The sequence below is a fragment of the Heptranchias perlo genome, unplaced genomic scaffold (genome assembly GCF_035084215.1).
Source record: "Heptranchias perlo isolate sHepPer1 unplaced genomic scaffold, sHepPer1.hap1 HAP1_SCAFFOLD_272, whole genome shotgun sequence".
Lineage (NCBI taxonomy): Eukaryota > Metazoa > Chordata > Chondrichthyes > Hexanchiformes > Hexanchidae > Heptranchias > Heptranchias perlo.
Window position 1 is genome coordinate 243,505 of NW_027139284.1, and position 12,374 is coordinate 255,878.

Below are 12,374 nucleotides of genomic sequence, written 5' to 3' on the forward strand. Positions count from 1 at the left end.
GACTCACCGCGAGGTTCACATCTGGGGATTCACAGTGCGGTTCACACCTGGAGACTCGCAATGCGGTTCTCATCTGGAGACGCACAGTGCGGTTCACATCTGGAGACTCACAGCACGGCTCACATCTGCAGATTCACAGCAGGGTTCACATCTGGAGATTCACATCGCGGTTCACATCAGGAGGCTCACAGCGCGGTTCACATCTGGAGATTCACAGTGCGGTTCACATCTGGAGACTCAGCGCGGTTCACATCCGGAGACGCACAGTGCGGTTCATATCTGGAGAGTCACAGTGCAGTTCACATCTGGAGACTCAGCGCGGTTCACATCTGGAGATTCACAGCGCGGTTCACGTCTGGAGACTGACAGCGCGGGTCACATCTGTAGACTCACAGTGCGGTTCACATCTGGAGACTAACAGTGCGGTTCACATCTGGAGACTCACAGCGCGGTTCACATCTGGAGACTCACAGTGCGGTTCACATCTGGGGACTAACAGTGCGGTTCATATCTGGAGACTCACAGCGCGGTTCACATCTGGATACTCACAGTGCGGTTCACATTTGGAGACTCACCGTGCGGTTCACATCTGGAGACTCACAGCGCGGTTCACATCTGGAGACTCACAGTGCGGTACACATCTGGAGACTCACAGTGCGGTTCACATCTGGAGATTCACAGCGCAGTTCACACCTGGAGACTAAGAGTGTGGTTCACATCTGGAGTCTCACAGCGCGGTTCACATCTGGAGACTCACCGTGCGGTTCACATCATGAGATTCAGAGCGCGGTTCACATCTGGAGACTAAGAGTGCGGTTCACATCTGGAGACTCACGGTGCGGTTCACATCTGGAGACTCACAGTGCGGTTCACATCTGGAGACTCAGCGCGGTTCACATCCGGAGACGCACAGCGCGGTTCACATCCGGAGATTCACAGTGCCGTTCACATCTGGAGAGTCACAGGGCGGTTCACATCTGGAGATTCATCGCGAGGTTCAAATCTGGATATTCACAGTGCAGTTCACATCTGGAGACTCACCGCGAGGTTCACATCTGGATATTCACAGTGCGGTTCACATCTGCAGACTCACAGTGCTGTTCTCATCTGGAGACTCACAGGGTGGATAACATCTATAGACTCACAGCGCGGATCACATCTGGAGACTCACAGCACGGTTCACATCTGGAGATTCACAGCGCGGTTCACATCTGGATATTCACAGCATGGTTCACATCTGGAGACTCACCGTGAGGTTCACATTTGGAGACTCACAGCGCGGTTCACATCTGGAGATTCACAGCGCAGTTCACATCTCGACACTCACAGCGCGGTTCACATCAGGAGGCTCACAGCGCGGTTCACATCTGGAGACTCACCGTGAGGTTCACATCTGGAGATTCACAGTGCGGTTCACATCTGGAGAGTCACAGTGCAGTTCACATCTGGAGACTCAGCGCGGTTCACACCTGGAGACTCACCGCGAGGTTCACATCTGGAGATTCACAGCACGGTTCACGTCTGGAGACTGACAGCGCGGGTCACATCTGGAGACTCACAGTGCGGTTCACATCTGGAGACTAACAGTGCAGTTCACATCTGGAGACTCACAGCGCGGTTCACATCTGGATACTCACAGTGCGGTTCACATTTGGAGACTCACCGTGCGGTTCACATCTGGAGACTCACAGCGCGGTTCACATCTGGAGATTCACAGTGCGGTTCACATCTGGAGAGTCACAGTGCAGTTCACATCTGGAGACTCAGCGCGGTTCACATCTGGAGACTCACCGCGAGGTTCACATCTGGAGATTCACAGCACGGTTCACGTCTGGAGACTGACAGCGCGGGTCACATCTGGAGACTCACAGTGCGGTTCACATCTGGAGACTAACAGTGCAGTTCACATCTGGAGACTCACAGCGCGGTTCACATCTGGATACTCACAGTGCGGTTCACATTTGGAGACTCACCGTGCGGTTCACATCTGGAGACTCACAGCGCGGTTCACATCTGGAGACTCACAGTGCGGTACACATCTGGAGACTCACAGTGCGGTTCACATCTGGAGACTAACAGTGCGGTTCACATCTGGAGACTCACAGCGCGGTTCACATCTGGAGACTCACAGTGCGGTACACATCTGGAGACTCACAGTGCGGTTCACATCTGGCTACTCACAGCGCGGTTCACATCTGTAGACTCACAGCGCAGTTCACATCTGGAGACTAACAGTGCAGTTCACATCTGGAGACTCACAGCGCGGTTCACATCTGGATACTCACAGTGCGGTTCACATTTGGAGACTCACCGTGCGGTTCACATCTGGAGACTCACAGCGCGGTTCACATCTGGAGATTCACAGTGCGGTTCACATCTGGAGAGTCACAGTGCAGTTCACATCTGGAGACTCAGCGCGGTTCACATCTGGAGACTCACCGCGAGGTTCACATCTGGAGATTCACAGCACGGTTCACGTCTGGAGACTGACAGCGCGGGTCACATCTGGAGACTCACAGTGCGGTTCACATCTGGAGACTAACAGTGCAGTTCACATCTGGAGACTCACAGCGCGGTTCACATCTGGATACTCACAGTGCGGTTCACATTTGGAGACTCACCGTGCGGTTCACATCTGGAGACTCACAGCGCGGTTCACATCTGGAGACTCACAGTGCGGTACACATCTGGAGACTCACAGTGCGGTTCACATCTGGAGACTAACAGTGCGGTTCACATCTGGAGACTCACAGCGCGGTTCACATCTGGAGACTCACAGTGCGGTACACATCTGGAGACTCACAGTGCGGTTCACATCTGGCTACTCACAGCGCGGTTCACATCTGTAGACTCACAGCGCAGTTCACATCTGGAGACTCACAGCGCGGTTCACATCTGGAGACTCACCGCGAGGTTAACATCTGGAGATTCACAGCGCGTTTAACATCTGGAGATTCACAGCGCGGTTCACATCTGGAGACTCACAGCCCGGTTCACATCTGGAGACTCACAGCGCGGTTCACATCTGGAGACTCACCGCGCGGTTCACATCTGGAGACTCACGGCGCGGTTCTCATCTGGAGACTCACGGCGCGGTTCACATCTGGAGACTCAACGCGAGGTTCACATCTGGAGATTCACAGCGCGGTTCACATCTGGTGATTCACAGCACGGTTCACATCTGGAGACTCACCATGCGGTTCACTACTGGGGAATCACCATGCGGTTCACATCTGGAGACTCAAAGCGCGGTTCACATCTGGATACTCACAGTGCGGTTCACATTTGGAGACTCACCGTGCGGTTCACATCTGGAGACACACAGTGCGGTTCATATCTGGAGACTAACAGTGCGGTTCACATCTGGAGATTCACAGCGCGGTTCACATCTGGAGACTAAGAGTGTGGTTCACATCTGGAGAGTCACTCTGCGGTTCACATCTGGAGACTCACGGCGTGGTTCACATCTGGAGAATCACGGCGCGGTTCACATCTGGAGACGCACAGTGCGGTTCACATCTGGATACTCAGTGCGGTTCACATTTGGAGACTCACCGTGCGGTTCACATCTGGAGACTCACAGCGCGGTTCACATCTGGAGACTCACAGTGCGGTACACATCTGGAGACTCACAGTGCGGTTCACATCTGGAGACTAACAGTGCGGTTCACATCTGGAGACTCACAGCGCGGTTCACATCTGGATACTCACAGTGCGGTTCACATTTGGAGACTCACCGTGCGGTTCACATCTGGAGACTCACAGCGCGGTTCACATCTGGAGACTCACAGTGCGGTACAAATCTGGAGACTCACAGTGCGGTTCACATCTGGAGACTAACAGTGCGGTTCACATCTGGAGATTCACAGCGCGGTTCACATCTGGAGACTAAGAGTGTGGTTCACATCTGGAGTCTCACAGCGCGGTTCACATCTGGAGACTAAGAGTGTGGTTCACATCTGGAGTCTCACAGCGCGGTTCACATCTGGAGACTCACCGTGCGGTTCATATCATGAGATTCAGAGCGCGGTTCACATCTGGAGACTAAGAGTGCGGTTCACATCTGGAGACTCACGGTGCGGTTCACATCTGGAGACTCACAGTGCGGTTCACATCTGGAGACTCAGCGCGGTTCACATCCGGAGACGCACAGTGCGGTTCATATCTGGAGAGTCACAGTGCAGTTCACATCTGGAGACTCAGCGCGGTTCACATCCGGAGACTCACGGCGCGGTTCACATCTGGAAATTCACGGCGCGGTTCACATCTGAAAACTCACAGTGCGGTTCACATCTGGAGACTCAGCGCGGTTCACATCTGGAGACTCACCGCGAGGTTCACATCTGGAGATTCACAGCGCGGTTCACGTCTGGAGACTGACAGCGCGGGTCACATCTGGAGATTCACAGCGCGGTTCACATCTGGAGACCAAGAGTGCGGTTCACATCTGGAGACTCACAGCGCGGTTCACATCTGGAGACTCACGGCGCGGTTGACATCTGGAGACTCACGGTGCGGTTCACATCTGGAGACTCACAGTGCGGTTCACATCTGGAGACTCAGCGCGGTTCACATCCGGAGACGCACAGTGCGGTTCATATCTGGAGAGTCACAGTGCAGTTCACATCTGGAGACTCAGCGCGGTTCACATCCGGAGACTCACGGCGCGGTTCACATCTGGAAATTCACGGCGCGGTTCACATCTGAAAACTCACAGTGCGGTTCACATCTGGAGACTCACAGCGCGGTTCACATCTGGAGACTCACCGCGCGGTTCACATCTGGAGACTCACGGCGCGGTTCTCATCTGGAGACTCACGGCGCGGTTCACATCTGGAGACTCAACGCGAGGTTCACATCTGGAGATTCACAGCGCGGTTCACATCTGGTGATTCACAGCACGGTTCACATCTGGAGACTCACCATGCGGTTCACTACTGGGGAATCACCATGCGGTTCACATCTGGAGACTCAAAGCGCGGTTCACATCTGGATACTCACAGTGCGGTTCACATTTGGAGACTCACCGTGCGGTTCACATCTGGAGACACACAGTGCGGTTCATATCTGGAGACTAACAGTGCGGTTCACATCTGGAGATTCACAGCGCGGTTCACATCTGGAGACTAAGAGTGTGGTTCACATCTGGAGAGTCACTCTGCGGTTCACATCTGGAGACTCACGGCGTGGTTCACATCTGGAGAATCACGGCGCGGTTCACATCTGGAGACGCACAGTGCGGTTCACATCTGGATACTCACAGTGCGGTTCACATTTGGAGACTCACCGTGCGGTTCACATCTGGAGACTCACAGCGCGGTTCACATCTGGAGACTCACAGTGCGGTACACATCTGGAGACTCACAGTGCGGTTCACATCTGGAGACTAACAGTGCGGTTCACATCTGGAGACTCACAGCGCGGTTCACATCTGGATACTCGCAGTGCGGTTCACATTTGGAGACTCACCGTGCGGTTCACATCTGGAGACTCACAGCGCGGTTCACATCTGGAGACTCACAGTGCGGTACAAATCTGGAGACTCACAGTGCGGTTCACATCTGGAGACTAACAGTGCGGTTCACATCTGGAGATTCACAGCGCGGTTCACATCTGGAGACTAAGAGTGTGGTTCACATCTGGAGTCTCACAGCGCGGTTCACATCTGGAGACTCACCGTGCGGTTCATATCATGAGATTCAGAGCGCGGTTCACATCTGGAGACTAAGAGTGCGGTTCACATCTGGAGACTCACGGTGCGGTTCACATCTGGAGACTCACAGTGCGGTTCACATCTGGAGACTCAGCGCGGTTCACATCCGGAGACGCACAGTGCGGTTCATATCTGGAGAGTCACAGTGCAGTTCACATCTGGAGACTCAGCGCGGTTCACATCCGGAGACTCACGGCGCGGTTCACATCTGGAAATTCACGGCGCGGTTCACAACTGAAAACTCACAGTGCGGTTCACATCTGGAGACTCAGCGCGGTTCACATCTGGAGACTCACCGCGAGGTTCACATCTGGAGATTCACAGCGCGGTTCACGTCTGGAGACTGACAGCGCGGGTCACATCTGGAGATTCACAACGCGGTTCACATCTGGAGACCAAGAGTGCGGTTCACATCTGGAGACTCACAGCGCGGTTCACATCTGGAGACTCACGGCGCGGTTGACATCTGGAGACTCACCGTGCGGTTCGCATCTGGAGATTCAGAGCGCGGTTCACATCTGGAGACTCACCGTGAGGTCAACATCTGGAGACACACAGCACGGTTCACATCTGGAGACTCACAGCGTTGTTCACATCTGGAGATTCACAGTGCGGTTCACATCTGGAGACTCAGTGCGGTTCACATCTGGAGACTCAGCGCGGTTCACATCCGGAGACGCACAGTGCGGTTCATATCTGGAGAGTCACAGTGCAGTTCACATCTGGAGACTCAGCGCGGTTCACATCTGGAGACTCACCGCGAGGTTCACATCTGGAGATTCACAGCGCGGTTCACGTCTGGAGACTGACAGCGCGGGTCACATCTGGAGACTCACAGTGCGGTTCACATCTGGAGACTAACAGTGCGGTTCACATCTGGAGACTCACAGCGCGGTTCACATCTGGATACTTACAGTGCGGTTCACATTTGGAGACTCACCGTGCGGTTCACATCTGGAGACTCACAGCGCGGTTCACATCTGGGGACTCACAGTGCGGTACACATCTGGAGACTCACAGTGCGGTTCACATCTGGAGACTAACAGTGCGGTTCACATCTGGAGATTCACAGCGCGGTTCACATCTGGAGACTAAGAGTGTGGTTCACATCTGGAGTCTCACAGCGCGGTTCACATCTGGAGACTCACCGTGCGGTTCACATCATGAGATTCAGAGCGCGGTTCACATCTGGAGACTAAGAGTGCGGTTCACATCTGGAGACTCACGGTGCGGTTCACATCTGGAGACTCACAGTGCGGTTCACATCTGGAGACTCAGCGCGGTTCACATCCGGAGACGCACAGTGCGGTTCATATCTGGAGAGTCACAGTGCAGTTCACATCTGGAGACTCAGCGCGGTTCACATCCGGAGACTCACGGCGCGGTTCACATCTGGAAATTCACGGCGCGGTTCACATCTGAAAACTCACAGTGCGGTTCACATCTGGAGACTCAGCGTGGTTCACATCTGGAGACTCACCGCGAGGTTCACATCTGGAGATTCACAGCGCGGTTCACGTCTGGAGACTGACAGCGCGGGTCACATCTGGAGATTCACAGCGCGGTTCACATCTGGAGACCAAGAGTGCGGTTCACATCTGGAGACTCACAGCGCGGTTCACATCTGGAGACTCACGGCGCGGTTGACATCTGGAGACTCACCGTGCGGTTCACATCTGGAGATTCAGAGCGCGGTTCACATCTGGAGACTCACCGTGAGGTCAACATCTGGAGACACACAGCACGGTTCACATCTGGAGTCTCACAGCGCGGTTCACATCTGGAGACTCACCGTGCGGTTCACATCATGAGATTCAGAGCGCGGTTCACATCTGGAGACTAAGAGTGCGGTTCACATCTGGAGACTCACGGTGCGGTTCACATCTGGAGACTCACAGTGCGGTTCACATCCGGAGACGCACAGTGCGGTTCATATCTGGAGAGTCACAGTGCAGTTCACATCTGGAGACTCAGCGCGGTTCACATCTGGAGACTCACCGCGAGGTTCACATCTGGAGATTCACAGCGCGGTTCACGTCTGGAGACTGACAGCGCGGGTCACATCTGGAGACTCACAGTGCGGTTCACATCTGGAGACTAACAGTGCGATTCACATCTGGAGACTCACAGCGCGGTTCACATCTGGATACTCACAGTGCGGTTCACATTTGGAGACTCACCGTGCGGTTCACATCTGGAGACTCACAGCGCGGTTCACATCTGGAGACTCACAGTGCGGTACACATCTGGAGACTCACAGTGCGGTTCACATCTGGAGACTAACAGTGCGGTTCACATCTGGAGATTCACAGCGCGGTTCACATCTGGAGACTAAGAGTGTGGTTCACATCTGGAGTCTCACATCGCAGTTCACATCTGGAGACTCACCGTGCGGTTCACATCATGAGATTCAGAGCGCGGTTCACATCTGGAGACTAAGAGTGCGGTTCACATCTGGAGACTCACGGTGCGGTTCACATCTGGAGACTCACAGTGCGGTTCACATCTGGAGACTCAGCGCGGTTCACATCCGGAGACGCACAGTGCGGTTCATATCTGGAGAGTCACAGTGCAGTTCACATCTGGAGACTCAGCGCGGTTCACATCCGGAGACTCACGGCGCGGTTCACATCTGGAAATTCACGGCGCGGTTCACATCTGAAAACTCACAGTGCGGTTCACATCTGGAGACTCAGCGTGGTTCACATCTGGAGACTCACCGCGAGGTTCACATCTGGAGATTCACAGCGCGGTTCACGTCTGGAGACTGACAGCGTGGGTCACATCTGGAGATTCACAGCGCGGTTCACATCTGGAGACCAAGAGTGCGGTTCACATCTGGAGACTCACAGCGCGGTTCACATCTGGAGACTCACGGTGCGGTTGACATCTGGAGACTCACCGTGCGGTTCACATCTGGAGATTCAGAGCGCGGTTCACATCTGGAGACTCACCGTGAGGTCAACATCTGGAGACACACAGCACGGTTCACATCTGGAGACTCACAGCGTTGTTCACATCTGGAGATTCACAGTGCGGTTCACATCTGGAGACTCAGTGCGGTTCACATCTGGAGACTCAGCGCGGTTCACATCCGGAGACGCACAGTGCGGTTCATATCTGGAGAGTCACAGTGCAGTTCACATCTGGAGACTCAGCGCGGTTCACATCTGGAGACTCACCGCGAGGTTCACATCTGGAGATTCACAGCGCGGTTCACGTCTGGAGACTGACAGCGCGGGTCACATCTGGAGACTCACAGTGCGGTTCACATCTGGAGACTAACAGTGCGGTTCACATCTGGAGACTCACAGCGCGGTTCACATCTGGATACTTACAGTGCGGTTCACATTTGGAGACTCACCGTGCGGTTCACATCTGGAGACTCACAGCGCGGTTCACATCTGGGGACTCACAGTGCGGTACACATCTGGAGACTCACAGTGCGGTTCACATCTGGAGATTCACAGCGCGGTTCACATCTGGAGACTAAGAGTGTGGTTCACATCTGGAGTCTCACAGCGCGGTTCACATCTGGAGACTCACCGTGCGGTTCACATCATGAGATTCAGAGCGCGGTTCACATCTGGAGACTAAGAGTGCGGTTCACATCTGGAGACTCACGGTGCGGTTCACATCTGGAGACTCACAGTGCGGTTCACATCTGGAGACTCAGCGCGGTTCACATCCGGAGACGCACAGTGCGGTTCATATCTGGAGAGTCACAGTGCAGTTCACATCTGGAGACTCAGCGCGGTTCACATCCGGAGACTCACGGCGCGGTTCACATCTGGAAATTCACGGCGCGGTTCACATCTGAAAACTCACAGTGCGGTTCACATCTGGAGACTCAGCGTGGTTCACATCTGGAGACTCACCGCGAGGTTCACATCTGGAGATTCACAGCGCGGTTCACGTCTGGAGACTGACAGCGCGGGTCACATCTGGAGATTCACAGCGCGGTTCACATCTGGAGACCAAGAGTGCGGTTCACATCTGGAGACTCACAGCGCGGTTCACATCTGGAGACTCACGGCGCGGTTGACATCTGGAGACTCACCGTGCGGTTCACATCTGGAGATTCAGAGCGCGGTTCACATCTGGAGACTCACCGTGAGGTCAACATCTGGAGACACACAGCACGGTTCACATCTGGAGTCTCACAGCGCGGTTCACATCTGGAGACTCACCGTGCGGTTCACATCATGAGATTCAGAGCGCGGTTCACATCTGGAGACTAAGAGTGCGGTTCACATCTGGAGACTCACGGTGCGGTTCACATCTGGAGACTCACAGTGCGGTTCACATCCGGAGACGCACAGTGCGGTTCATATCTGGAGAGTCACAGTGCAGTTCACATCTGGAGACTCAGCGCGGTTCACATCTGGAGACTCACCGCGAGGTTCACATCTGGAGATTCACAGCGCGGTTCACGTCTGGAGACTGACAGCGCGGGTCACATCTGGAGACTCACAGTGCGGTTCACATCTGGAGACTAACAGTGCGATTCACATCTGGAGACTCACAGCGCGGTTCACATCTGGATACTCACAGTGCGGTTCACATTTGGAGACTCACCGTGCGGTTCACATCTGGAGACTCACAGCGCGGTTCACATCTGGAGACTCACAGTGCGGTACACATCTGGAGACTCACAGTGCGGTTCACATCTGGAGACTAACAGTGCGGTTCACATCTGGAGATTCACAGCGCGGTTCACATCTGGAGACTAAGAGTGTGGTTCACATCTGGAGTCTCACATCGCAGTTCACATCTGGAGACTCACCGTGCGGTTCACATCATGAGATTCAGAGCGCGGTTCACATCTGGAGACTAAGAGTGCGGTTCACATCTGGAGACTCACGGTGCGGTTCACATCTGGAGACTCACAGTGCGGTTCACATCTGGAGACTCAGCGCGGTTCACATCCGGAGACGCACAGTGCGGTTCATATCTGGAGAGTCACAGTGCAGTTCACATCTGGAGACTCAGCGCGGTTCACATCCGGAGACTCACGGCGCGGTTCACATCTGGAAATTCACGGCGCGGTTCACATCTGAAAACTCACAGTGCGGTTCACATCTGGAGACTCAGCGTGGTTCACATCTGGAGACTCACCGCGAGGTTCACATCTGGAGATTCACAGCGCGGTTCACGTCTGGAGACTGACAGCGTGGGTCACATCTGGAGATTCACAGCGCGGTTCACATCTGGAGACCAAGAGTGCGGTTCACATCTGGAGACTCACAGCGCGGTTCACATCTGGAGACTCACGGTGCGGTTGACATCTGGAGACTCACCGTGCGGTTCACATCTGGAGATTCAGAGCGCGGTTCACATCTGGAGACTCACCGTGAGGTCAACATCTGGAGACACACAGCACGGTTCACATCTGGAGACTCACAGCGCGGTTCACATCTGGAGATTCACAGTGCGGTTCACATCTGGAGACTCACAGTGCGGTTCACATCTGGAGACTCAGCGCGGTTCACATCCGGAGACGCACAGTGCGGTTCATATCTGGAGAGTCACACTGCAGTTCACATCTGGAGACTCAGCGCGGTTCACATCCGGAGATTCACAGTGCCGTTCACATCTGGAGAGTCACAGTGCGGTTCACATCTGGAGACTAACAGTGCGGTTCACATCTGAAAACTCGCATTGCGGTTCACATCTGGAGACTCAGCGCGGTTCACATCTGGAGACTCACCGCGAGGTTCACATCTGGAGATTCACAGCGCGGTTCACGTCTGGAGACTGACAGCGCGGGTCACATGTGGAGATTCACAGCGCGGTTCACGTCTGGAGACTGACAGCGCGGGTCACATCTGGAGATTCACAGCGCGGTTCACATCTGGAGACCAAGAGTGCGGTTCACATCTGGAGACTCAAAGCGCGGTTCACATCTGGAGACTCACGGCGCGGTTGACATCTGGAGACTCACCGTGCGGTTCACATCTGGAGATTCAGAGCGCGGTTCACATCTGGAGACTCACCGTGAGGTCAACATCTGGAGACACACAGCACGGTTCACATCTGGAGACTCACAGCACGGTTCACATCTGGAGATTCACAGCGCGGTTCACATCTGGAGATTCACAGCGCGGTTCACATCTGGCTACTCACAGCGCGGTTCACATCTGTAGACTCACAGCGCAGTTCACATCTGGAGACTCACAGCGCGGTTCACATCTGGAGACTCACCGCGAGGTTAACATCTGGAGATTCACAGCGCGTTTAACATCTGGAGATTCACAGCGCGGCTCACATCTGGAGACTGACAGCGCGGGTCACATCTGGAGACTCACAGTGCAGTTCACATCTGGAGACTCACAGTGCGGTTCTCATCTGGAGACTCACGGCGCGGTTCACATCTGGAGACTCACCGCGAGGTTCACATCTGGAGATTCACAGCGCGGTTCACATCTGGTGATTCACAGCGCGGTTCACGTCTGGAGACTGACAGCGCGGGTCACATCTGGAGATTCACAGTGCGGTTCACATCTGGAGACCAAGAGTGCGGTTCACATCTGGAGACTCACAGCGCGGTTCACATCTGGAGACTCACGGCGCGGTTGACATCTGGAGACTCACCGTGCGGTTCACATCTGGAGATTCAGAGCGCGGTTCACATCTGGAGACTCACCGTGAGGTCACCATC